Source organism: Hoplias malabaricus, chromosome 15 (genome assembly GCF_029633855.1).
Source record: "Hoplias malabaricus isolate fHopMal1 chromosome 15, fHopMal1.hap1, whole genome shotgun sequence".
NCBI classification, from domain to species: domain Eukaryota; kingdom Metazoa; phylum Chordata; class Actinopteri; order Characiformes; family Erythrinidae; genus Hoplias; species Hoplias malabaricus.
In genome coordinates, this window is record NC_089814.1 from 23,084,762 (window position 1) to 23,105,284 (window position 20,523).

The window sequence follows — 20,523 nt, forward strand, 5'->3', positions numbered from 1 at the left end:
GCCAAGGTCGCGGGTTCGATCCCCGTACGGGCCAAAACAGCTTTTTCACGTTAACCCAGCAAGCGCCGTGGCCTCTGTCAGTCTCTTTGCGTGGACCTTGGATAAAAGCTCTTGCTGGAGAATGCGGGCATCGATCCCGCTACCTCTCGCATGCTAAGCGAGCGCTCTACCATTTGAGCTAATTCCCCTTTTCCTTTGCTGCGCTCGTATCATTTGATGCCAAAGACATACCCGTCTCCAAAGCCCAGGGACTTCTTGGCTCACATGGTACAGGGCTAACGACACAGAGCATGGTCGGCGTACGCGCCAGCTGGCACGCGCAAGCGCAAGGCCTTGGACGATGGATAGCTCATCCGGACGAGGCGCAGCTGAATGCTTTAAAGGTCCATGGCTCAATCAAGATGCCTTAAAGTGCGGTCATAGGCAACGTCTCTGTGCCCTTCAGGGCTGCTTAAGTTGAAGTGATCTTACTGAGTGCGCTGTTCCATGTTGGGACCAGGAGGGGCGATGTAGCTCACCACCCTCTGAACTTCAGTTGCTACCACAGACAAGCCCATGCACAGCTTAGACTCAAGCTAAAAGTCCAGCAGCGTATGACACAGGCCATCAAGCCATTTTCATTAGTTTCGTGGGGAGCAGATCTGCCTTTCACGTGGGAAGTCGGTCTCCTCTGCCCTAACGAGGGGGGAGCTTCTGGACAAAGTCCATGCGGTCGGATTGGAAAACTGCCCTGCGATTGTGACTGCTGTCGGAGTAATGTGTTCAGCGCCTCGCTGGAAAATCAAAGAAAGGGCCACTGCGCCACGGGCAAAGTGGCTGATTTCGGTACGGCCAAGTCTCCAAGACGCAGGGTCCTGGCTCACGGTAAAGTGCAGGTGTATTTCACCATGTAAAGAATTGATCAGTACGTCAGTCCAAAGTCAAGCTGTACTGGTCCCATGTGGCCTGTGGAATCTCAAAGTGGCCTCGAGGAGTGTAGCTGGTTTCTGTAGTGTAGTGGTTATCACGTTCGCCTAACACGCGAAAGGTCCCCGGTTCGAAACCGGGCAGAAACACGAGAGCTCCTCTTCTGTTTTTCACGGCCCGAGAGAAACATTTTTCTTGCATGTACATCGATCGTCGTCACTGGGAGCTCCTTTGTCGTTCCTGCTTGACGGGCGCTCGGTCCCCGAGGCCGGTTAGCTCAGTTGGTAAGTGCGTGGTGCTAATAACGCCAAGGTCGCGGGTTCGATCCCCGTACGGGCCAAAACAGCTTTTTCACGTTAACCCAGCAAGCGCCGTGGCCTCTGTCAGTCTCTTTGCGTGGACCTTGGATAAAAGCTCTTGCTGGAGAATGCGGGCATCGATCCCGCTACCTCTCGCATGCTAAGCGAGCGCTATACCATTTGAGCTAATTCCCCTTTTCCTTTGCTGCGCTCGTATCATTTGATGCCAAAGACATACCCGTCTCCAAAGCCCAGGGACTTCTTGGCTCACATGGTACAGGGCTAACGACACAGAGCATGGTCGGCGTACGCGCCAGCTGGCACGCGCAAGCGCAAGGCCTTGGACGATGGATAGCTCATCCGGACGAGGCGCAGCTGAATGCTTTAAAGGTCCATGGCTCAATCAAGATGCCTTAAAGTGCGGTCATAGGCAACGTCTCTGTGCCCTTCAGGGCTGCTTAAGTTGAAGTGATCTTACTGAGTGCGCTGTTCCATGTTGGGACCAGGAGGGGCGATGTAGCTCACCACCCTCTGAACTTCAGTTGCTACCACAGACAAGCCCATGCACAGCTTAGACTCAAGCTAAAAGTCCAGCAGCGTATGACACAGGCCATCAAGCCATTTTCATTAGTTTCGTGGGGAGCAGATCTGCCTTTCACGTGGGAAGTCGGTCTCCTCTGCCCTAACGAGGGGGGAGCTTCTGGACAAAGTCCATGCGGTCGGATTGGAAAACTGCCCTGCGATTGTGACTGCTGTCGGAGTAATGTGTTCAGCGCCTCGCTGGAAAATCAAAGAAAGGGCCACTGCGCCACGGGCAAAGTGGCTGATTTCGGTACGGCCAAGTCTCCAAGACGCAGGGTCCTGGCTCACGGTAAAGTGCAGGTGTATTTCACCATGTAAAGAATTGATCAGTTCGTCAGTCCAAAGTCAAGCTGTACTGGTCCCATGTGGCCTGTGGAATCTCAAGGTGGCCTCAAGGAGTGTAGCTGGTTTCTGTAGTGTAGTGGTTATCACGTTCGCCTAACACGCGAAAGGTCCCCGGTTCGAAACCGGGCAGAAACACGAGAGCTCCTCTTCTGTTTTTCACGGCCCGAGAGAAACATTTTTCTTGCATGTACATCGATCGTTGTCACTGGGAGCTCCTTTGTCGTTCCTGCTTGACGGGCGCTCGGTCCCCGAGGCCGGTTAGCTCAGTTGGTTAGAGCGTGGTGCTAATAACGCCAAGGTCGCGGGTTCGATCCCCGTACGGGCCAAAACAGCTTTTTCACGTTAACCCAGCAAGCGCCGTGGCCTCTGTCAGTCTCTTTGCGTGGACCTTGGATAAAAGCTCTTGCTGGAGAATGCGGGCATCGATCCCACTACCTCTCGCATGCTAAGCGAGCGCTCTACCATTTGAGCTAAGTCCCCTTTTCCTTTGCTGCGCTCGTATCATTTGATGCCAAAGACATACCCGTCTCCAAAGCCCAGGGACTTCTTGGCTCACATGGTACAGGGCTAACGACACAGAGCATGGTCGGCGTACGCGCCAGCTGGCACGCGCAAGCGCAAGGCCTTGGACGATGGATAGCTCATCCGGACGAGGCGCAGCTGAATGCTTTAAAGGTCCATGGCTCAATCAAGATGCCTTAAAGTGCGGTCATAGGCAACGTCTCTGTGCCCTTCAGGGCTGCTTAAGTTGAAGTGATCTTACTGAGTGCGCTGTTCCATGTTGGGACCAGGAGGGGCGATGTAGCTCACCACCCTCTGAACTTCAGTTGCTACCACAGACAAGCCCATGCACAGCTTAGACTCAAGCTAAAAGTCCAGCAGCGTATGACACAGGCCATCAAGCCATTTTCATTAGTTTCGTGGGGAGCAGATCTGCCTTTCACGTGGGAAGTCGGTCTCCTCTGCCCTAACGAGGGGGGAGCTTCTGGACAAAGTCCATGCGGTCGGATTGGAAAACTGCCCTGCGATTGTGACTGCTGTCGGAGTAATGTGTTCAGCGCCTCGCTGGAAAATCAAAGAAAGGGCCACTGCGCCACGGGCAAAGTGGCTGATTTCGGTACGGCCAAGTCTCCAAGACGCAGGGTCCTGGCTCACGGTAAAGTGCAGGTGTATTTCACCATGTAAAGAATTGATCAGTACGTCAGTCCAAAGTCAAGCTGTACTGGTCCCATGTGGCCTGTGGAATCTCAAGGTGGCCTCGAGGAGTGTAGCTGGTTTCTGTAGTGTAGTGGTTATCACGTTCGCCTAACACACGAAAGGTCCCCGGTTCGAAACCGGGCAGAAACACGAGAGCTCCTCTTCTGTTTTTCACGGCCCGAGAGAAACATTTTTCTTGCATGTACATCGATCGTCGTCACTGGGAGCTCCTTTGTCGTTCGTGCTTGACGGGCGCTCGGTCCCCGAGGCCGGTTAGCTCAGTTGGTTAGAGCGTGGTGCTAATAACGCCAAGGTCGCGGGTTCGATCCCCGTACGGGCCAAAACAGCTTTTTCACGTTAACCCAGCAAGCGCCGTGGCCTCTGTCAGTCTCTTTGCGTGGACCTTGGATAAAAGCTCTTGCTGGAGAATGCGGGCATCGATCCCGCTACCTCTCACATGCTAAGCGAGCGCTCTACCATTTGAGCTAAGTCCCCTTTTCCTTTGCTGCGCTCGTATCATTTGATGCCAAAGACATACCCGTCTCCAAAGCCCAGGGACTTCTTGGCTCACATGGTACAGGGCTAACGACACAGAGCATGGTCGGCGTACGCGCCAGCTGGCACGCGCAAGCGCAAGGCCTTGGACGATGGATAGCTCATCCGGACGAGGCGCAGCTGAATGCTTTAAAGGTCCATGGCTCAATCAAGATGCCTTAAAGTGCGGTCATAGGCAACGTCTCTGTGCCCTTCAGGGCTGCTTAAGTTGAAGTGATCTTACTGAGTGCGCTGTTCCATGTTGGGACCAGGAGGGGCGATGTAGCTCACCACCCTCTGAACTTCAGTTGCTACCACAGACAAGCCCATGCACAGCTTAGACTCAAGCTAAAAGTCCAGCAGCGTATGACACAGGCCATCAAGCCATTTTCATTAGTTTCGTGGGGAGCAGATCTGCCTTTCACGTGGGAAGTCGGTCTCCTCTGCCCTAACGAGGGGGGAGCTTCTGGACAAAGTCCATGCGGTCGGATTGGAAAACTGCCCTGCGATTGTGACTGCTGTCGGAGTAATGTGTTCAGCGCCTCGCTGGAAAATCAAAGAAAGGGCCACTGCGCCACGGGCAAAGTGGCTGATTTCGGTACGGCCAAGTCTCCAAGACGCAGGGTCCTGGCTCACGGTAAAGTGCAGGTGTATTTCACCATGTAAAGAATTGATCAGTACGTCAGTCCAAAGTCAAGCTGTACTGGTCCCATGTGGCCTGTGGAATCTCAAAGTGGCCTCGAGGAGTGTAGCTGGTTTCTGTAGTGTAGTGGTTATCACGTTCGCCTAACACGCGAAAGGTCCCCGGTTCGAAACCGGGCAGAAACACGAGAGCTCCTCTTCTGTTTTTCACGGCCCGAGAGAAACATTTTTCTTGCATGTACATCGATCGTCGTCACTGGGAGCTCCTTTGTCGTTCCTGCTTGACGGGCGCTCGGTCCCCGAGGCCGGTTAGCTCAGTTGGTAAGTGCGTGGTGCTAATAACGCCAAGGTCGCGGGTTCGATCCCCGTACGGGCCAAAACAGCTTTTTCACGTTAACCCAGCAAGCGCCGTGGCCTCTGTCAGTCTCTTTGCGTGGACCTTGGATAAAAGCTCTTGCTGGAGAATGCGGGCATCGATCCCGCTACCTCTCGCATGCTAAGCGAGCGCTATACCATTTGAGCTAATTCCCCTTTTCCTTTGCTGCGCTCGTATCATTTGATGCCAAAGACATACCCGTCTCCAAAGCCCAGGGACTTCTTGGCTCACATGGTACAGGGCTAACGACACAGAGCATGGTCGGCGTACGCGCCAGCTGGCACGCGCAAGCGCAAGGCCTTGGACGATGGATAGCTCATCCGGACGAGGCGCAGCTGAATGCTTTAAAGGTCCATGGCTCAATCAAGATGCCTTAAAGTGCGGTCATAGGCAACGTCTCTGTGCCCTTCAGGGCTGCTTAAGTTGAAGTGATCTTACTGAGTGCGCTGTTCCATGTTGGGACCAGGAGGGGCGATGTAGCTCACCACCCTCTGAACTTCAGTTGCTACCACAGACAAGCCCATGCACAGCTTAGACTCAAGCTAAAAGTCCAGCAGCGTATGACACAGGCCATCAAGCCATTTTCATTAGTTTCGTGGGGAGCAGATCTGCCTTTCACGTGGGAAGTCGGTCTCCTCTGCCCTAACGAGGGGGGAGCTTCTGGACAAAGTCCATGCGGTCGGATTGGAAAACTGCCCTGCGATTGTGACTGCTGTCGGAGTAATGTGTTCAGCGCCTCGCTGGAAAATCAAAGAAAGGGCCACTGCGCCACGGGCAAAGTGGCTGATTTCGGTACGGCCAAGTCTCCAAGACGCAGGGTCCTGGCTCACGGTAAAGTGCAGGTGTATTTCACCATGTAAAGAATTGATCAGTTCATCAGTCCAAAGTCAAGCTGTACTGGTCCCATGTGGCCTGTGGAATCTCAAGGTGGCCTCAAGGAGTGTCGCTGGTTTCTGTAGTGTAGTGGTTATCACGTTCGCCTAACACGCGAAAGGTCCCCGGTTCGAAACCGGGCAGAAACACGAGAGCTCCTCTTCTGTTTTTCACGGCCCGAGAGAAACATTTTTCTTGCATGTACATCGATCGTTGTCACTGGGAGCTCCTTTGTCGTTCCTGCTTGACGGGCGCTCGGTCCCCGAGGCCGGTTAGCTCAGTTGGTTAGAGCGTGGTGCTAATAACGCCAAGGTCGCGGGTTCGATCCCCGTACGGGCCAAAACAGCTTTTTCACGTTAACCCAGCAAGCGCCGTGGCCTCTGTCAGTCTCTTTGCGTGGACCTTGGATAAAAGCTCTTGCTGGAGAATGCGGGCATCGATCCCACTACCTCTCGCATGCTAAGCGAGCGCTCTACCATTTGAGCTAAGTCCCCTTTTCCTTTGCTGCGCTCGTATCATTTGATGCCAAAGACATACCCGTCTCCAAAGCCCAGGGACTTCTTGGCTCACATGGTACAGGGCTAACGACACAGAGCATGGTCGGCGTACGCGCCAGCTGGCACGCGCAAGCGCAAGGCCTTGGACGATGGATAGCTCATCCGGACGAGGCGCAGCTGAATGCTTTAAAGGTCCATGGCTCAATCAAGATGCCTTAAAGTGCGGTCATAGGCAACGTCTCTGTGCCCTTCAGGGCTGCTTAAGTTGAAGTGATCTTACTGAGTGCGCTGTTCCATGTTGGGACCAGGAGGGGCGATGTAGCTCACCACCCTCTGAACTTCAGTTGCTACCACAGACAAGCCCATGCACAGCTTAGACTCAAGCTAAAAGTCCAGCAGCGTATGACACAGGCCATCAAGCCATTTTCATTAGTTTCGTGGGGAGCAGATCTGCCTTTCACGTGGGAAGTCGGTCTCCTCTGCCCTAACGAGGGGGGAGCTTCTGGACAAAGTCCATGCGGTCGGATTGGAAAACTGCCCTGCGATTGTGACTGCTGTCGGAGTAATGTGTTCAGCGCCTCGCTGGAAAATCAAAGAAAGGGCCACTGCGCCACGGGCAAAGTGGCTGATTTCGGTACGGCCAAGTCTCCAAGACGCAGGGTCCTGGCTCACGGTAAAGTGCAGGTGTATTTCACCATGTAAAGAATTGATCAGTACGTCAGTCCAAAGTCAAGCTGTACTGGTCCCATGTGGCCTGTGGAATCTCAAGGTGGCCTCGAGGAGTGTAGCTGGTTTCTGTAGTGTAGTGGTTATCACGTTCGCCTAACACACGAAAGGTCCCCGGTTCGAAACCGGGCAGAAACACGAGAGCTCCTCTTCTGTTTTTCACGGCCCGAGAGAAACATTTTTCTTGCATGTACATCGATCGTCGTCACTGGGAGCTCCTTTGTCGTTCGTGCTTGACGGGCGCTCGGTCCCCGAGGCCGGTTAGCTCAGTTGGTTAGAGCGTGGTGCTAATAACGCCAAGGTCGCGGGTTCGATCCCCGTACGGGCCAAAACAGCTTTTTCACGTTAACCCAGCAAGCGCCGTGGCCTCTGTCAGTCTCTTTGCGTGGACCTTGGATAAAAGCTCTTGCTGGAGAATGCGGGCATCGATCCCGCTACCTCTCACATGCTAAGCGAGCGCTCTACCATTTGAGCTAAGTCCCCTTTTCCTTTGCTGCGCTCGTATCATTTGATGCCAAAGACATACCCGTCTCCAAAGCCCAGGGACTTCTTGGCTCACATGGTACAGGGCTAACGACACAGAGCATGGTCGGCGTACGCGCCAGCTGGCACGCGCAAGCGCAAGGCCTTGGACGATGGATAGCTCATCCGGACGAGGCGCAGCTGAATGCTTTAAAGGTCCATGGCTCAATCAAGATGCCTTAAAGTGCGGTCATAGGCAACGTCTCTGTGCCCTTCAGGGCTGCTTAAGTTGAAGTGATCTTACTGAGTGCGCTGTTCCATGTTGGGACCAGGAGGGGCGATGTAGCTCACCACCCTCTGAACTTCAGTTGCTACCACAGACAAGCCCATGCACAGCTTAGACTCAAGCTAAAAGTCCAGCAGCGTATGACACAGGCCATCAAGCCATTTTCATTAGTTTCGTGGGGAGCAGATCTGCCTTTCACGTGGGAAGTCGGTCTCCTCTGCCCTAACGAGGGGGGAGCTTCTGGACAAAGTCCATGCGGTCGGATTGGAAAACTGCCCTGCGATTGTGACTGCTGTCGGAGTAATGTGTTCAGCGCCTCGCTGGAAAATCAAAGAAAGGGCCACTGCGCCACGGGCAAAGTGGCTGATTTCGGTACGGCCAAGTCTCCAAGACGCAGGGTCCTGGCTCACGGTAAAGTGCAGGTGTATTTCACCATGTAAAGAATTGATCAGTACGTCAGTCCAAAGTCAAGCTGTACTGGTCCCATGTGGCCTGTGGAATCTCAAGGTGGCCTCGAGGAGTGTAGCTGGTTTCTGTAGTGTAGTGGTTATCACGTTCGCCTAACACGCGAAAGGTCCCCGGTTCGAAACCGGGCAGAAACACGAGAGCTCCTCTTCTGTTTTTCACGGCCCGAGAGAAACATTTTTCTTGCATGTACATCGATCGTCGTCACTGGGAGCTCCTTTGTCGTTCCTGCTTGACGGGCGCTCGGTCCCCGAGGCCGGTTAGCTCAGTTGGTTAGAGCGTGGTGCTAATAACGCCAAGGTCGCGGGTTCGATCCCCGTACGGGCCAAAACAGCTTTTTCACGTTAACCCAGCAAGCGCCGTGGCCTCTGTCAGTCTCTTTGCGTGGACCTTGGATAAAAGCTCTTGCTGGAGAATGCGGGCATCGATCCCGCTACCTCTCGCATGCTAAGCGAGCGCTCTACCATTTGAGCTAATTCCCCTTTTCCTTTGCTGCGCTCGTATCATTTGATGCCAAAGACATACCCGTCTCCAAAGCCCAGGGACTTCTTGGCTCACATGGTACAGGGCTAACGACACAGAGCATGGTCGGCGTACGCGCCAGCTGGCACGCGCAAGCGCAAGGCCTTGGACGATGGATAGCTCATCCGGACGAGGCGCAGCTGAATGCTTTAAAGGTCCATGGCTCAATCAAGATGCCTTAAAGTGCGGTCATAGGCAACGTCTCTGTGCCCTTCAGGGCTGCTTAAGTTGAAGTGATCTTACTGAGTGCGCTGTTCCATGTTGGGACCAGGAGGGGCGATGTAGCTCACCACCCTCTGAACTTCAGTTGCTACCACAGACAAGCCCATGCACAGCTTAGACTCAAGCTAAAAGTCCAGCAGCGTATGACACAGGCCATCAAGCCATTTTCATTAGTTTCGTGGGGAGCAGATCTGCCTTTCACGTGGGAAGTCGGTCTCCTCTGCCCTAACGAGGGGGGAGCTTCTGGACAAAGTCCATGCGGTCGGATTGGAAAACTGCCCTGCGATTGTGACTGCTGTCGGAGTAATGTGTTCAGCGCCTCGCTGGAAAATCAAAGAAAGGGCCACTGCGCCACGGGCAAAGTGGCTGATTTCGGTACGGCCAAGTCTCCAAGACGCAGGGTCCTGGCTCACGGTAAAGTGCAGGTGTATTTCACCATGTAAAGAATTGATCAGTACGTCAGTCCAAAGTCAAGCTGTACTGGTCCCATGTGGCCTGTGGAATCTCAAGGTGGCCTCGAGGAGTGTAGCTGGTTTCTGTAGTGTAGTGGTTATCACGTTCGCCTAACACGCGAAAGGTCCCCGGTTTGAAACCGGGCAGAAACACGAGAGCTCCTCTTCTGCTTTTCACGGCCCGAGAGAAACATTTTTCTTGCATGTACATCGATCGTCGTCACTGGGAGCTCCTTTGTCGTTCCTGCTTGACGGGCGCTCGGTCCCCGAGGCCGGTTAGCTCAGTTGGTTAGAGCGTGGTGCTAATAACGCCAAGGTCGCGGGTTCGATCCCCGTACAGGCCAAAACAGCTTTTTCACGTTAACCCAGCAAGCGCCGTGGCCTCTGTCAGTCTCTTTGCGTGGACCTTGGATAAAAGCTCTTGCTGGAGAATGCGGGCATCGATCCCGCTACCTCTCGCATGCTAAGCGAGCGCTCTACCATTTGAGCTAATTCCCCTTTTCCTTTGCTGCGCTCGTATCATTTGATGCCAAAGACATACCCGTCTCCAAAGCCCAGGGACTTCTTGGCTCACATGGTACAGGGCTAACGACACAGAGCATGGTCGGCGTACGCGCCAGCTGGCACGCGCAAGCGCAAGGCCTTGGACGATGGATAGCTCATCCGGACGAGGCGCAGCTGAATGCTTTAAAGGTCCATGGCTCAATCAAGATGCCTTAAAGTGCGGTCATAGGCAACGTCTCTGTGCCCTTCAGGGCTGCTTAAGTTGAAGTGATCTTACTGAGTGCGCTGTTCCATGTTGGGACCAGGAGGGGCGATGTAGCTCACCACCCTCTGAACTTCAGTTGCTACCACAGACAAGCCCATGCACAGCTTAGACTCAAGCTAAAAGTCCAGCAGCGTATGACACAGGCCATCAAGCCATTTTCATTAGTTTCGTGGGGAGCAGATCTGCCTTTCACGTGGGAAGTCGGTCTCCTCTGCCCTAACGAGGGGGGAGCTTCTGGACAAAGTCCATGCGGTCGGATTGGAAAACTGCCCTGCGATTGTGACTGCTGTCGGAGTAATGTGTTCAGCGCCTCGCTGGAAAATCAAAGAAAGGGCCACTGCGCCACGGGCAAAGTGGCTGATTTCGGTACGGCCAAGTCTCCAAGACGCAGGGTCCTGGCTCACGGTAAAGTGCAGGTGTATTTCACCATGTAAAGAATTGATCAGTACGTCAGTCCAAAGTCAAGCTGTACTGGTCCCATGTGGCCTGTGGAATCTCAAGGTGGCCTCGAGGAGTGTAGCTGGTTTCTGTAGTGTAGTGGTTATCACGTTCGCCTAACACGCGAAAGGTCCCCGGTTCGAAACCGGGCAGAAACACGAGAGCTCCTCTTCTGCTTTTCACGGCCCGAGAGAAACATTTTTCTTGCATGTACATCGATCGTCGTCACTGGGAGCTCCTTTGTCGTTCCTGCTTGACGGGCGCTCGGTCCCCGAGGCCGGTTAGCTCAGTTGGTTAGAGCGTGGTGCTAATAACGCCAAGGTCGCGGGTTCGATCCCCGTACGGGCCAAATCAACTTTTTCACGTTAACCCAGCAAGCGCCGTGGCCTCTGTCAGTCTCTTTGCGTGGACCTTGGATAAAAGCTCTTGCTGGAGAATGCGGGCATCGATCCCGCTACCTCTCGCATGCTAAGCGAGCGCTCTACCATTTGAGCTAATTCCCCTTTTCCTTTGCTGCGCTCGTATCATTTGATGCCAAAGACATACCCGTCTCCAAAGCCCAGGGACTTCTTGGCTCACATGGTACAGGGCTAACGACACAGAGCATGGTCGGCGTACGCGCCAGCTGGCACGCGCAAGCGCAAGGCCTTGGACGATGGATAGCTCATCCGGACGAGGCGCAGCTGAATGCTTTAAAGGTCCATGGCTCAATCAAGATGCCTTAAAGTGCGGTCATAGGCAACGTCTCTGTGCCCTTCAGGGCTGCTTAAGTTGAAGTGATCTTACTGAGTGCGCTGTTCCATGTTGGGACCAGGAGGGGCGATGTAGCTCACCACCCGCTGAACTTCAGTTGCTACCACAGACAAGCCCATGCACAGCTTAGACTCAAGCTAAAAGTCCAGCAGCGTATGACACAGGCCATCAAGCCATTTTCATTAGTTTCGTGGGGAGCAGATCTGCCTTTCACGTGGGAAGTCGGTCTCCTCTGCCCTAACGAGGGGGGAGCTTCTGGACAAAGTCCATGCGGTCGGATTGGAAAACTGCCCTGCGATTGTGACTGCTGTCGGAGTAATGTGTTCAGCGCCTCGCTGGAAAATCAAAGAAAGGGCCACTGCGCCACGGGCAAAGTGGCTGATTTCGGTACGGCCAAGTCTCCAAGACGCAGGGTCCTGGCTCACGGTAAAGTGCAGGTGTATTTCACCATGTAAAGAATTGATCAGTACGTCAGTCCAAAGTCAAGCTGTACTGGTCCCATGTGGCCTGTGGAATCTCAAGGTGGCCTCGAGGAGTGTAGCTGGTTTCTGTAGTGTAGTGGTTATCACGTTCGCCTAACACGCGAAAGGTCCCCGGATTGAAACCGGGCAGAAACACGAGAGCTCCTCTTCTGTTTTTCACGGCCCGAGAGAAACATTTTTCTTGCATGTACATCGATCGTCGTCACTGGGAGCTCCTTTGTCGTTCCTGCTTGACGGGCGCTCAGTCCCCGAGGCCGGTTAGCTCAGTTGGTTAGAGCGTGGTGCTAATAACGCCAAGGTCGCGGGTTCGATCCCCGTACGGGCCAAAACAGCTTTTTCACGTTAACCCAGCAAGCGCCGTGGCCTCTGTCAGTCTCTTTGCGTGGACCTTGGATAAAAGCTCTTGCTGGAGAATGCGGGCATCAATCCCGCTACCTCTCGCATGCTAAGCGAGCGCTCTACCATTTGAGCTAATTCCCCTTTTCCTTTGCTGCGCTCGTATCATTTGATGCCAAAGACATACCCGTCTCCAAAGCCCAGGGACTTCTTGGCTCACATGGTACAGGGCTAACGACACAGAGCATGGTCGGCGTACGCGCCAGCTGGCACGCGCAAGCGCAAGGCCTTGGACGATGGATAGCTCATCCGGACGAGGCGCAGCTGAATGCTTTAAAGGTCCATGGCTCAATCAAGATGCCTTAAAGTGCGGTCATAGGCAACGTCTCTGTGCCCTTCAGGGCTGCTTAAGTTGAAGTGATCTTACTGAGTGCGCTGTTCCATGTTGGGACCAGGAGGGGCGATGTAGCTCACCACCCTCTGAACTTCAGTTGCTACCACAGACAAGCCCATGCACAGCTTAGACTCAAGCTAAAAGTCCAGCAGCGTATGACACAGGCCATCAAGCCATTTTCATTAGTTTCGTGGGGAGCAGATCTGCCTTTCACGTGGGAAGTCGGTCTCCTCTGCCCTAACGAGGGGGGAGCTTCTGGACAAAGTCCATGCGGTCGGATTGGAAAACTGCCCTGCGATTGTGACTGCTGTCGGAGTAATGTGTTCAGCGCCTCGCTGGAAAATCAAAGAAAGGGCCACTGCGCCACGGGCAAAGTGGCTGATTTCGGTACGGCCAAGTCTCCAAGACGCAGGGTCCTGGCTCACGGTAAAGTGCAGGTGTATTTCACCATGTAAAGAATTGATCAGTACGTCAGTCCAAAGTCAAGCTGTACTGGTCCCATGTGGCCTGTGGAATCTCAAGGTGGCCTCGAGGAGTGTAGCTGGTTTCTGTAGTGTAGTGGTTATCACGTTCGCCTAACACGCGAAAGGTCCCCGGTTCGAAACCGGGCAGAAACACGAGAGCTCCTCTTCTGCTTTTCACGGCCCGAGAGAAACATTTTTCTTGCATGTACATCGATCGTCGTCACTGGGAGCTCCTTTGTCGTTCCTGCTTGACGGGCGCTCGGTCCCCGAGGCCGGTTAGCTCAGTTGGTTAGAGCGTGGTGCTAATAACGCCAAGGTCGCGGGTTCGATCCCCGTACGGGCCAAAACAACTTTTTCACGTTAACCCAGCAAGCGCCGTGGCCTCTGTCAGTCTCTTTGCGTGGACCTTGGATAAAAGCTCTTGCTGGAGAATGCGGGCATCGATCCCGCTACCTCTCGCATGCTAAGCGAGCGCTCTACCATTTGAGCTAATTCCCCTTTTCCTTTGCTGCGCTCGTATCATTTGATGCCAAAGACATACCCGTCTCCAAAGCCCAGGGACTTCTTGGCTCACATGGTACAGGGCTAACGACACAGAGCATGGTCGGCGTACGCGCCAGCTGGCACGCGCAAGCGCAAGGCCTTGGACGATGGATAGCTCATCCGGACGAGGCGCAGCTGAATGCTTTAAAGGTCCATGGCTCAATCAAGATGCCTTAAAGTGCGGTCATAGGCAACGTCTCTGTGCCCTTCAGGGCTGCTTAAGTTGAAGTGATCTTACTGAGTGCGCTGTTCCATGTTGGGACCAGGAGGGGCGATGTAGCTCACCACCCGCTGAACTTCAGTTGCTACCACAGACAAGCCCATGCACAGCTTAGACTCAAGCTAAAAGTCCAGCAGCGTATGACACAGGCCATCAAGCCATTTTCATTAGTTTCGTGGGGAGCAGATCTGCCTTTCACGTGGGAAGTCGGTCTCCTCTGCCCTAACGAGGGGGGAGCTTCTGGACAAAGTCCATGCGGTCGGATTGGAAAACTGCCCTGCGATTGTGACTGCTGTCGGAGTAATGTGTTCAGCGCCTCGCTGGAAAATCAAAGAAAGGGCCACTGCGCCACGGGCAAAGTGGCTGATTTCGGTACGGCCAAGTCTCCAAGACGCAGGGTCCTGGCTCACGGTAAAGTGCAGGTGTATTTCACCATGTAAAGAATTGATCAGTACGTCAGTCCAAAGTCAAGCTGTACTGGTCCCATGTGGCCTGTGGAATCTCAAGGTGGCCTCGAGGAGTGTAGCTGGTTTCTGTAGTGTAGTGGTTATCACGTTCGCCTAACACGCGAAAGGTCCCCGGATTGAAACCGGGCAGAAACACGAGAGCTCCTCTTCTGTTTTTCACGGCCCGAGAGAAACATTTTTCTTGCATGTACATCGATCGTCGTCACTGGGAGCTCCTTTGTCGTTCCTGCTTGACGGGCGCTCAGTCCCCGAGGCCGGTTAGCTCAGTTGGTTAGAGCGTGGTGCTAATAACGCCAAGGTCGCGGGTTCGATCCCCGTACGGGCCAAAACAGCTTTTTCACGTTAACCCAGCAAGCGCCGTGGCCTCTGTCAGTCTCTTTGCGTGGACCTTGGATAAAAGCTCTTGCTGGAGAATGCGGGCATCAATCCCGCTACCTCTCGCATGCTAAGCGAGCGCTCTACCATTTGAGCTAATTCCCCTTTTCCTTTGCTGCGCTCGTATCATTTGATGCCAAAGACATACCCGTCTCCAAAGCCCAGGGACTTCTTGGCTCACATGGTACAGGGCTAACGACACAGAGCATGGTCGGCGTACGCGCCAGCTGGCACGCGCAAGCGCAAGGCCTTGGACGATGGATAGCTCATCCGGACGAGGCGCAGCTGAATGCTTTAAAGGTCCATGGCTCAATCAAGATGCCTTAAAGTGCGGTCATAGGCAACGTCTCTGTGCCCTTCAGGGCTGCTTAAGTTGAAGTGATCTTACTGAGTGCGCTGTTCCATGTTGGGACCAGGAGGGGCGATGTAGCTCACCACCCTCTGAACTTCAGTTGCTACCACAGACAAGCCCATGCACAGCTTAGACTCAAGCTAAAAGTCCAGCAGCGTATGACACAGGCCATCAAGCCATTTTCATTAGTTTCGTGGGGAGCAGATCTGCCTTTCACGTGGGAAGTCGGTCTCCTCTGCCCTAACGAGGGGGGAGCTTCTGGACAAAGTCCATGCGGTCGGATTGGAAAACTGCCCTGCGATTGTGACTGCTGTCGGAGTAATGTGTTCAGCGCCTCGCTGGAAAATCAAAGAAAGGGCCACTGCGCCACGGGCAAAGTGGCTGATTTCGGTACGGCCAAGTCTCCAAGACGCAGGGTCCTGGCTCACGGTAAAGTGCAGGTGTATTTCACCATGTAAAGAATTGATCAGTACGTCAGTCCAAAGTCAAGCTGTACTGGTCCCATGTGGCCTGTGGAATCTCAAGGTGGCCTCGAGGAGTGTAGCTGGTTTCTGTAGTGTAGTGGTTATCACGTTCGCCTAACACGCGAAAGGTCCCCGGTTCGAAACCGGGCAGAAACACGAGAGCTCCTCTTCTGTTTTTCACGGCCCGAGAGAAACATTTTTCTTGCATGTACATCGATCGTCGTCACTGGGAGCTCCTTTGTCGTTCCTGCTTGACGGGCGCTCGGTCCCCGAGGCCGGTTAGCTCAGTTGGTTAGAGCGTGGTGCTAATAACGCCAAGGTCGTGGGTTCGATCCCCGTACGGGCCAAAACAGCTTTTTCACGTTAACCCAGCAAGCGCCGTGGCCTCTGTCAGTCTCTTTGCGTGGACCTTGGATAAAAGCTCTTGCTGGAGAATGCGGGCATCGATCCCGCTACCTCTCGCATGCTAAGCGAGCGCTCTACCATTTGAGCTAATTCCCCTTTTCCTTTGCTGCGCTCGTATCATTTGATGCCAAAGACATACCCGTCTCCAAAGCCCAGGGACTTCTTGGCTCACATGGTACAGGGCTAACGACACAGAGCATGGTCGGCGTACGCGCCAGCTGGCACGCGCAAGCGCAAGGCCTTGGACGATGGATAGCTCATCCGGACGAGGCGCAGCTGAATGCTTTAAAGGTCCATGGCTCAATCAAGATGCCTTAAAGTGCGGTCATAGGCAACGTCTCTGTGCCCTTCAGGGCTGCTTAAGTTGAAGTGATCTTACTGAGTGCGCTGTTCCATGTTGGGACCAGGAGGGGCGATGTAGCTCACCACCCTCTGAACTTCAGTTGCTACCACAGACAAGCCCATGCACAGCTTAGACTCAAGCTAAAAGTCCAGCAGCGTATGACACAGGCCATCAAGCCATTTTCATTAGTTTCGTGGGGAGCAGATCTGCCTTTCACGTGGGAAGTCGGTCTCCTCTGCCCTAACGAGGGGGGAGCTTCTGGACAAAGTCCATGCGGTCGGATTGGAAAACTGCCCTGCGATTGTGACTGCTGTCGGAGTAATGTGTTCAGCGCCTCGCTGGAAAATCAAAGAAAGGGCCACTGCGCCACGGGCAAAGTGGCTGATTTCGGTACGGCCAAGTCTCCAAGACGCAGGGTCCTGGCTCACGGTAAAGTGCAGGTGTATTTCACCATGTAAAGAATTGATCAGTACGTCAGTCCAAAGTCAAGCTGTACTGGTCCCATGTGGCCTGTGGAATCTCAAAGTGGCCTCGAGGAGTGTAGCTGGTTTCTGTAGTGTAGTGGTTATCACGTTCGCCTAACACGCGAAAGGTCCCCGGTTCGAAACCGGGCAGAAACACGAGAGCTCCTCTTCTGTTTTTCACGGCCCGAGAGAAACATTTTTCTTGCATGTACATCGATCGTCGTCACTGGGAGCTCCTTTGTCGTTCCTGCTTGACGGGCGCTTGGTCCCCGAGGCCGGTTAGCTCAGTTGGTTAGAGCGTGGTGCTAATAACGCCAAGGTCGCGGGTTCGATCCCCGTACGGGCCAAAACAGCTTTTTCACGTTAACCCAGCAAGCGCCGTGGCCTCTGTCAGTCTCTTTGCGTGGACCTTGGATAAAAGCTCTTGCTGGAGAATGCGGGCATCGATCCTGCTACCTCTCGCATGCTAAGCGAGCGCGCTACCATTTGAGCTAATTCCCCTTTTCCTTTGCTGCGCTCGTATCATTTGATGCCAAAGACATACCCGTCTCCAAAGCCCAGGGACTTCTTGGCTCACATGGTACAGGGCTAACGACACAGAGCATGGTCGGCGTACGCGCCAGCTGGCACGCGCAAGCGCAAGGCCTTGGACGATGGATAGCTCATCCGGACGAGGCGCAGCTGAATGCTTTAAAGGTCCATGGCTCAATCAAGATGCCTTAAAGTGCGGTCATAGGCAACGTCTCTGTGCCCTTCAGGGCTGCTTAAGTTGAAGTGATCTTACTGAGTGCGCTGTTCCATGTTGGGACCAGGAGGGGCGATGTAGCTCACCACCCTCTGAACTTCAGTTGCTACCACAGACAAGCCCATGCACAGCTTAGACTCAAGCTAAAAGTCCAGCAGCGTATGACACAGGCCATCAAGCCATTTTCATTAGTTTCGTGGGGAGCAGATCTGCCTTTCACGTGGGAAGTCGGTCTCCTCTGCCCTAACGAGGGGGGAGCTTCTGGACAAAGTCCATGCGGTCGGATTGGAAAACTGCCCTGCGATTGTGACTGCTGTCGGAGTAATGTGTTCAGCGCCTCGCTGGAAAATCAAAGAAAGGGCCACTGCGCCACGGGCAAAGTGGCTGATTTCGGTACGGCCAAGTCTCCAAGACGCAGGGTCCTGGCTCACGGTAAAGTGCAGGTGTATTTCACCATGTAAAGAATTGATCAGTACGTCAGTCCAAAGTCAAGCTGTACTGGTCCCATGTGGCCTGTGGAATCTCAAGGTGGCCTCAAGGAGTGTAGCTGGTTTCTGTAGTGTAGTGGTTATCACGTTCGCCTAACACGCGAAAGGTCCCCGGTTCGAAACCGGGCAGAAACACGAGAGCTCCTCTTCTGTTTTTCACGGCCCGAGAGAAACATTTTTCTTGCATGTACATCGATCGTCGTCACTGGGAGCTCCTTTGTCATTCCTGCTTGACGGGCACTCGGTCCCCGAGGCCGGTTAGGTCAGTTGGTTAGAGCGTGGTGCTAATAACGCCAAGGTCGCGGGTTCGATCCCCGTACGGGCCAAAACAGCTTTTTCACGTTAACCCAGCAAGCGCCGTGGCCTCTGTCAGTCTCTTTGCGTGGACCTTGGATAAAAGCTCTTGCTGGAGAATGCGGGCATCGATCCCACTACCTCTCGCATGCTAAGCGAGCGCTCTACCATTTGAGCTAAGTCCCCTTTTCCTTTGCTGCGCTCGTATCATTTGATGCCAAAGACATACCCGTCTCCAAAGCCCAGGGACTTCTTGGCTCACATGGTACAGGGCTAACGACACAGAGCATGGTCGGCGTACGCGCCAGCTGGCACGCGCAAGCGCAAGGCCTTGGACGATGGATAGCTCATCCGGACGAGGCGCAGCTGAATGCTTTAAAGGTCCATGGCTCAATCAAGATGCCTTAAAGTGCGGTCATAGGCAACGTCTCTGTGCCCTTCAGGGCTGCTTAAGTTGAAGTGATCTTACTGAGTGCGCTGTTCCATGTTGGGACCAGGAGGGGCGATGTAGCTCACCACCCTCTGAACTTCAGTTGCTACCACAGACAAGCCCATGCACAGCTTAGACTCAAGCTAAAAGTCCAGCAGCGTATGACACAGGCCATCAAGCCATTTTCATTAGTTTCGTGGGGAGCAGATCTGCCTTTCACGTGGGAAGTCGGTCTCCTCTGCCCTAACGAGGGGGGAGCTTCTGGACAAAGTCCATGCGGTCGGATTGGAAAACTGCCCTGCGATTGTGACTGCTATCGGAGTAATGTGTTCAGCGCCTCGCTGGAAAATCAAAGAAAGGGCCACTGCGCCACGGGCAAAGTGGCTGATTTCGGTACGGCCAAGTCTCCAAGACGCAGGGTCCTGGCTCACGGTAAAGTGCAGGTGTATTTCACCATGTAAAGAATTGATCAGTACGTCAGTCCAAAGTCAAGCTGTACTGGTCCCATGTGGCCTGTGGAATCTCAAGGTGGCCTCAAGGAGTGTAGCTGGTTTCTGTAGTGTAGTGGTTATCACGTTCGCCTAACACGCGAAAGGTCCCCGGTTCGAAACCGGGCAGAAACACGAGAGCTCCTCTTCTGTTTTTCACGGCCCGAGAGAAACATTTTTCTTGCATGTACATCGATCGTCGTCACTGGGAGCTCCTTTGTCGTTCCTGCTTGACGGGCGCTTGGTCCCCGAGGCCGGTTAGCTCAGTTGGTTAGAGCGTGGTGCTAATAACGCCAAGGTCGCGGGTTCGATCCCCGTACGGGCCAAAACAGCTTTTTCACGTTAACCCAGCAAGCGCCGTGGCCTCTGTCAGTCTCTTTGCGTGGACCTTGGATAAAAGCTCTTGCTGGAGAATGCGGGCATCGATCCTGCTACCTCTCGCATGCTAAGCGAGCGCGCTACCATTTGAGCTAATTCCCCTTTTCCTTTGCTGCGCTCGTATCATTTGATGCCAAAGACATACCCGTCTCCAAAGCCCAGGGACTTCTTGGCTCACATGGTACAGGGCTAACGACACAGAGCATGGTCGGCGTACGCGCCAGCTGGCACGCGCAAGCGCAAGGCCTTGGACGATGGATAGCTCATCCGGACGAGGCGCAGCTGAATGCTTTAAAGGTCCATGGCTCAATCAAGATGCCTTAAAGTGCGGTCATAGGCAACGTCTCTGTGCCCTTCAGGGCTGCTTAAGTTGAAGTGATCTTACTGAGTGCGCTGTTCCATGTTGGGACCAGGAGGGGCGATGTAGCTCACCACCCTCTGAACTTCAGTTGCTACCACAGACAAGCCCATGCACAGCTTAGACTCAAGCTAAAAGTCCAGCAGCGTATGACACAGGCCATCAAGCCATTTTCATTAGTTTCGTGGGGAGCAGATCTGCCTTTCACGTGGGAAGTCGGTCTCCTCTGCCCTAACGAGGGGGGAGCTTCTGGACAAAGTCCATGCGGTCGGATTGGAAAACTGCCCTGCGATTGTGACTGCTGTCGGAGTAATGTGTTCAGCGCCTCGCTGGAAAATCAAAGAAAGGGCCACTGCGCCACGGGCAAAGTGGCTGATTTCGGTACGGCCAAGTCTCCAAGACGCAGGGTCCTGGCTCACGGTAAAGTGCAGGTGTATTTCACCATGTAAAGAATTGATCAGTACGTCAGTCCAAAGTCAAGCTGTACTGGTCCCATGTGGCCTGTGGAATCTCAAGGTGGCCTCAAGGAGTGTAGCTGGTTTCTGTAGTGTAGTGGTTATCACGTTCGCCTGACACGCGAAAGGTCCCCGGTTCGAAACCGGGCAGAAACACGAGAGCTCCTCTTCTGTTTTTCACGGCCCGAGAGAAACATTTTTCTTGCATGTACATCGATCGTCGTCACTGGGA

General features: G+C 53.9%; 18 non-coding genes across 18 annotated transcripts; 12 read left to right on the plus strand and 6 right to left on the minus strand.

Annotated features, from left to right (window-relative positions):
- Window positions 1-115: 115 nt before the first annotated feature.
- Window positions 116-188, minus strand: trnaa-agc (transfer RNA alanine (anticodon AGC)). Its single transcript has one exon. It is a non-coding gene; the product is annotated as a tRNA-Ala (tRNA).
- Window positions 189-982: 794 nt separating this feature from the next.
- trnav-aac (transfer RNA valine (anticodon AAC)) lies at window positions 983-1,055 on the plus strand. Its single transcript has one exon. It is a non-coding gene; the product is annotated as a tRNA-Val (tRNA).
- Window positions 1,056-2,194: 1,139 nt separating this feature from the next.
- Window positions 2,195-2,267, plus strand: trnav-aac (transfer RNA valine (anticodon AAC)). The gene has a single exon. It is a non-coding gene; the product is annotated as a tRNA-Val (tRNA).
- Window positions 2,268-4,618: 2,351 nt separating this feature from the next.
- On the plus strand, window positions 4,619-4,691 carry trnav-aac (transfer RNA valine (anticodon AAC)). Its single transcript has one exon. It is a non-coding gene; the product is annotated as a tRNA-Val (tRNA).
- Window positions 4,692-5,830: 1,139 nt separating this feature from the next.
- trnav-aac (transfer RNA valine (anticodon AAC)) lies at window positions 5,831-5,903 on the plus strand. The gene has a single exon. It is a non-coding gene; the product is annotated as a tRNA-Val (tRNA).
- A 2,351-nt stretch (window positions 5,904-8,254) lies between these two features.
- Window positions 8,255-8,327, plus strand: trnav-aac (transfer RNA valine (anticodon AAC)). Its single transcript has one exon. It is a non-coding gene; the product is annotated as a tRNA-Val (tRNA).
- Window positions 8,328-8,599: 272 nt separating this feature from the next.
- Window positions 8,600-8,672, minus strand: trnaa-agc (transfer RNA alanine (anticodon AGC)). The gene has a single exon. It is a non-coding gene; the product is annotated as a tRNA-Ala (tRNA).
- A 1,139-nt stretch (window positions 8,673-9,811) lies between these two features.
- trnaa-agc (transfer RNA alanine (anticodon AGC)) lies at window positions 9,812-9,884 on the minus strand. Its single transcript has one exon. It is a non-coding gene; the product is annotated as a tRNA-Ala (tRNA).
- Window positions 9,885-10,678: 794 nt separating this feature from the next.
- On the plus strand, window positions 10,679-10,751 carry trnav-aac (transfer RNA valine (anticodon AAC)). Its single transcript has one exon. It is a non-coding gene; the product is annotated as a tRNA-Val (tRNA).
- A 272-nt stretch (window positions 10,752-11,023) lies between these two features.
- trnaa-agc (transfer RNA alanine (anticodon AGC)) lies at window positions 11,024-11,096 on the minus strand. The gene has a single exon. It is a non-coding gene; the product is annotated as a tRNA-Ala (tRNA).
- Window positions 11,097-13,102: 2,006 nt separating this feature from the next.
- On the plus strand, window positions 13,103-13,175 carry trnav-aac (transfer RNA valine (anticodon AAC)). The gene has a single exon. It is a non-coding gene; the product is annotated as a tRNA-Val (tRNA).
- A 272-nt stretch (window positions 13,176-13,447) lies between these two features.
- On the minus strand, window positions 13,448-13,520 carry trnaa-agc (transfer RNA alanine (anticodon AGC)). Its single transcript has one exon. It is a non-coding gene; the product is annotated as a tRNA-Ala (tRNA).
- Window positions 13,521-15,526: 2,006 nt separating this feature from the next.
- trnav-aac (transfer RNA valine (anticodon AAC)) lies at window positions 15,527-15,599 on the plus strand. The gene has a single exon. It is a non-coding gene; the product is annotated as a tRNA-Val (tRNA).
- A 272-nt stretch (window positions 15,600-15,871) lies between these two features.
- Window positions 15,872-15,944, minus strand: trnaa-agc (transfer RNA alanine (anticodon AGC)). Its single transcript has one exon. It is a non-coding gene; the product is annotated as a tRNA-Ala (tRNA).
- A 794-nt stretch (window positions 15,945-16,738) lies between these two features.
- trnav-aac (transfer RNA valine (anticodon AAC)) lies at window positions 16,739-16,811 on the plus strand. Its single transcript has one exon. It is a non-coding gene; the product is annotated as a tRNA-Val (tRNA).
- A 1,139-nt stretch (window positions 16,812-17,950) lies between these two features.
- Window positions 17,951-18,023, plus strand: trnav-aac (transfer RNA valine (anticodon AAC)). The gene has a single exon. It is a non-coding gene; the product is annotated as a tRNA-Val (tRNA).
- A 1,139-nt stretch (window positions 18,024-19,162) lies between these two features.
- trnav-aac (transfer RNA valine (anticodon AAC)) lies at window positions 19,163-19,235 on the plus strand. The gene has a single exon. It is a non-coding gene; the product is annotated as a tRNA-Val (tRNA).
- A 1,139-nt stretch (window positions 19,236-20,374) lies between these two features.
- On the plus strand, window positions 20,375-20,447 carry trnav-gac (transfer RNA valine (anticodon GAC)). Its single transcript has one exon. It is a non-coding gene; the product is annotated as a tRNA-Val (tRNA).
- Window positions 20,448-20,523: the final 76 nt, after the last annotated feature.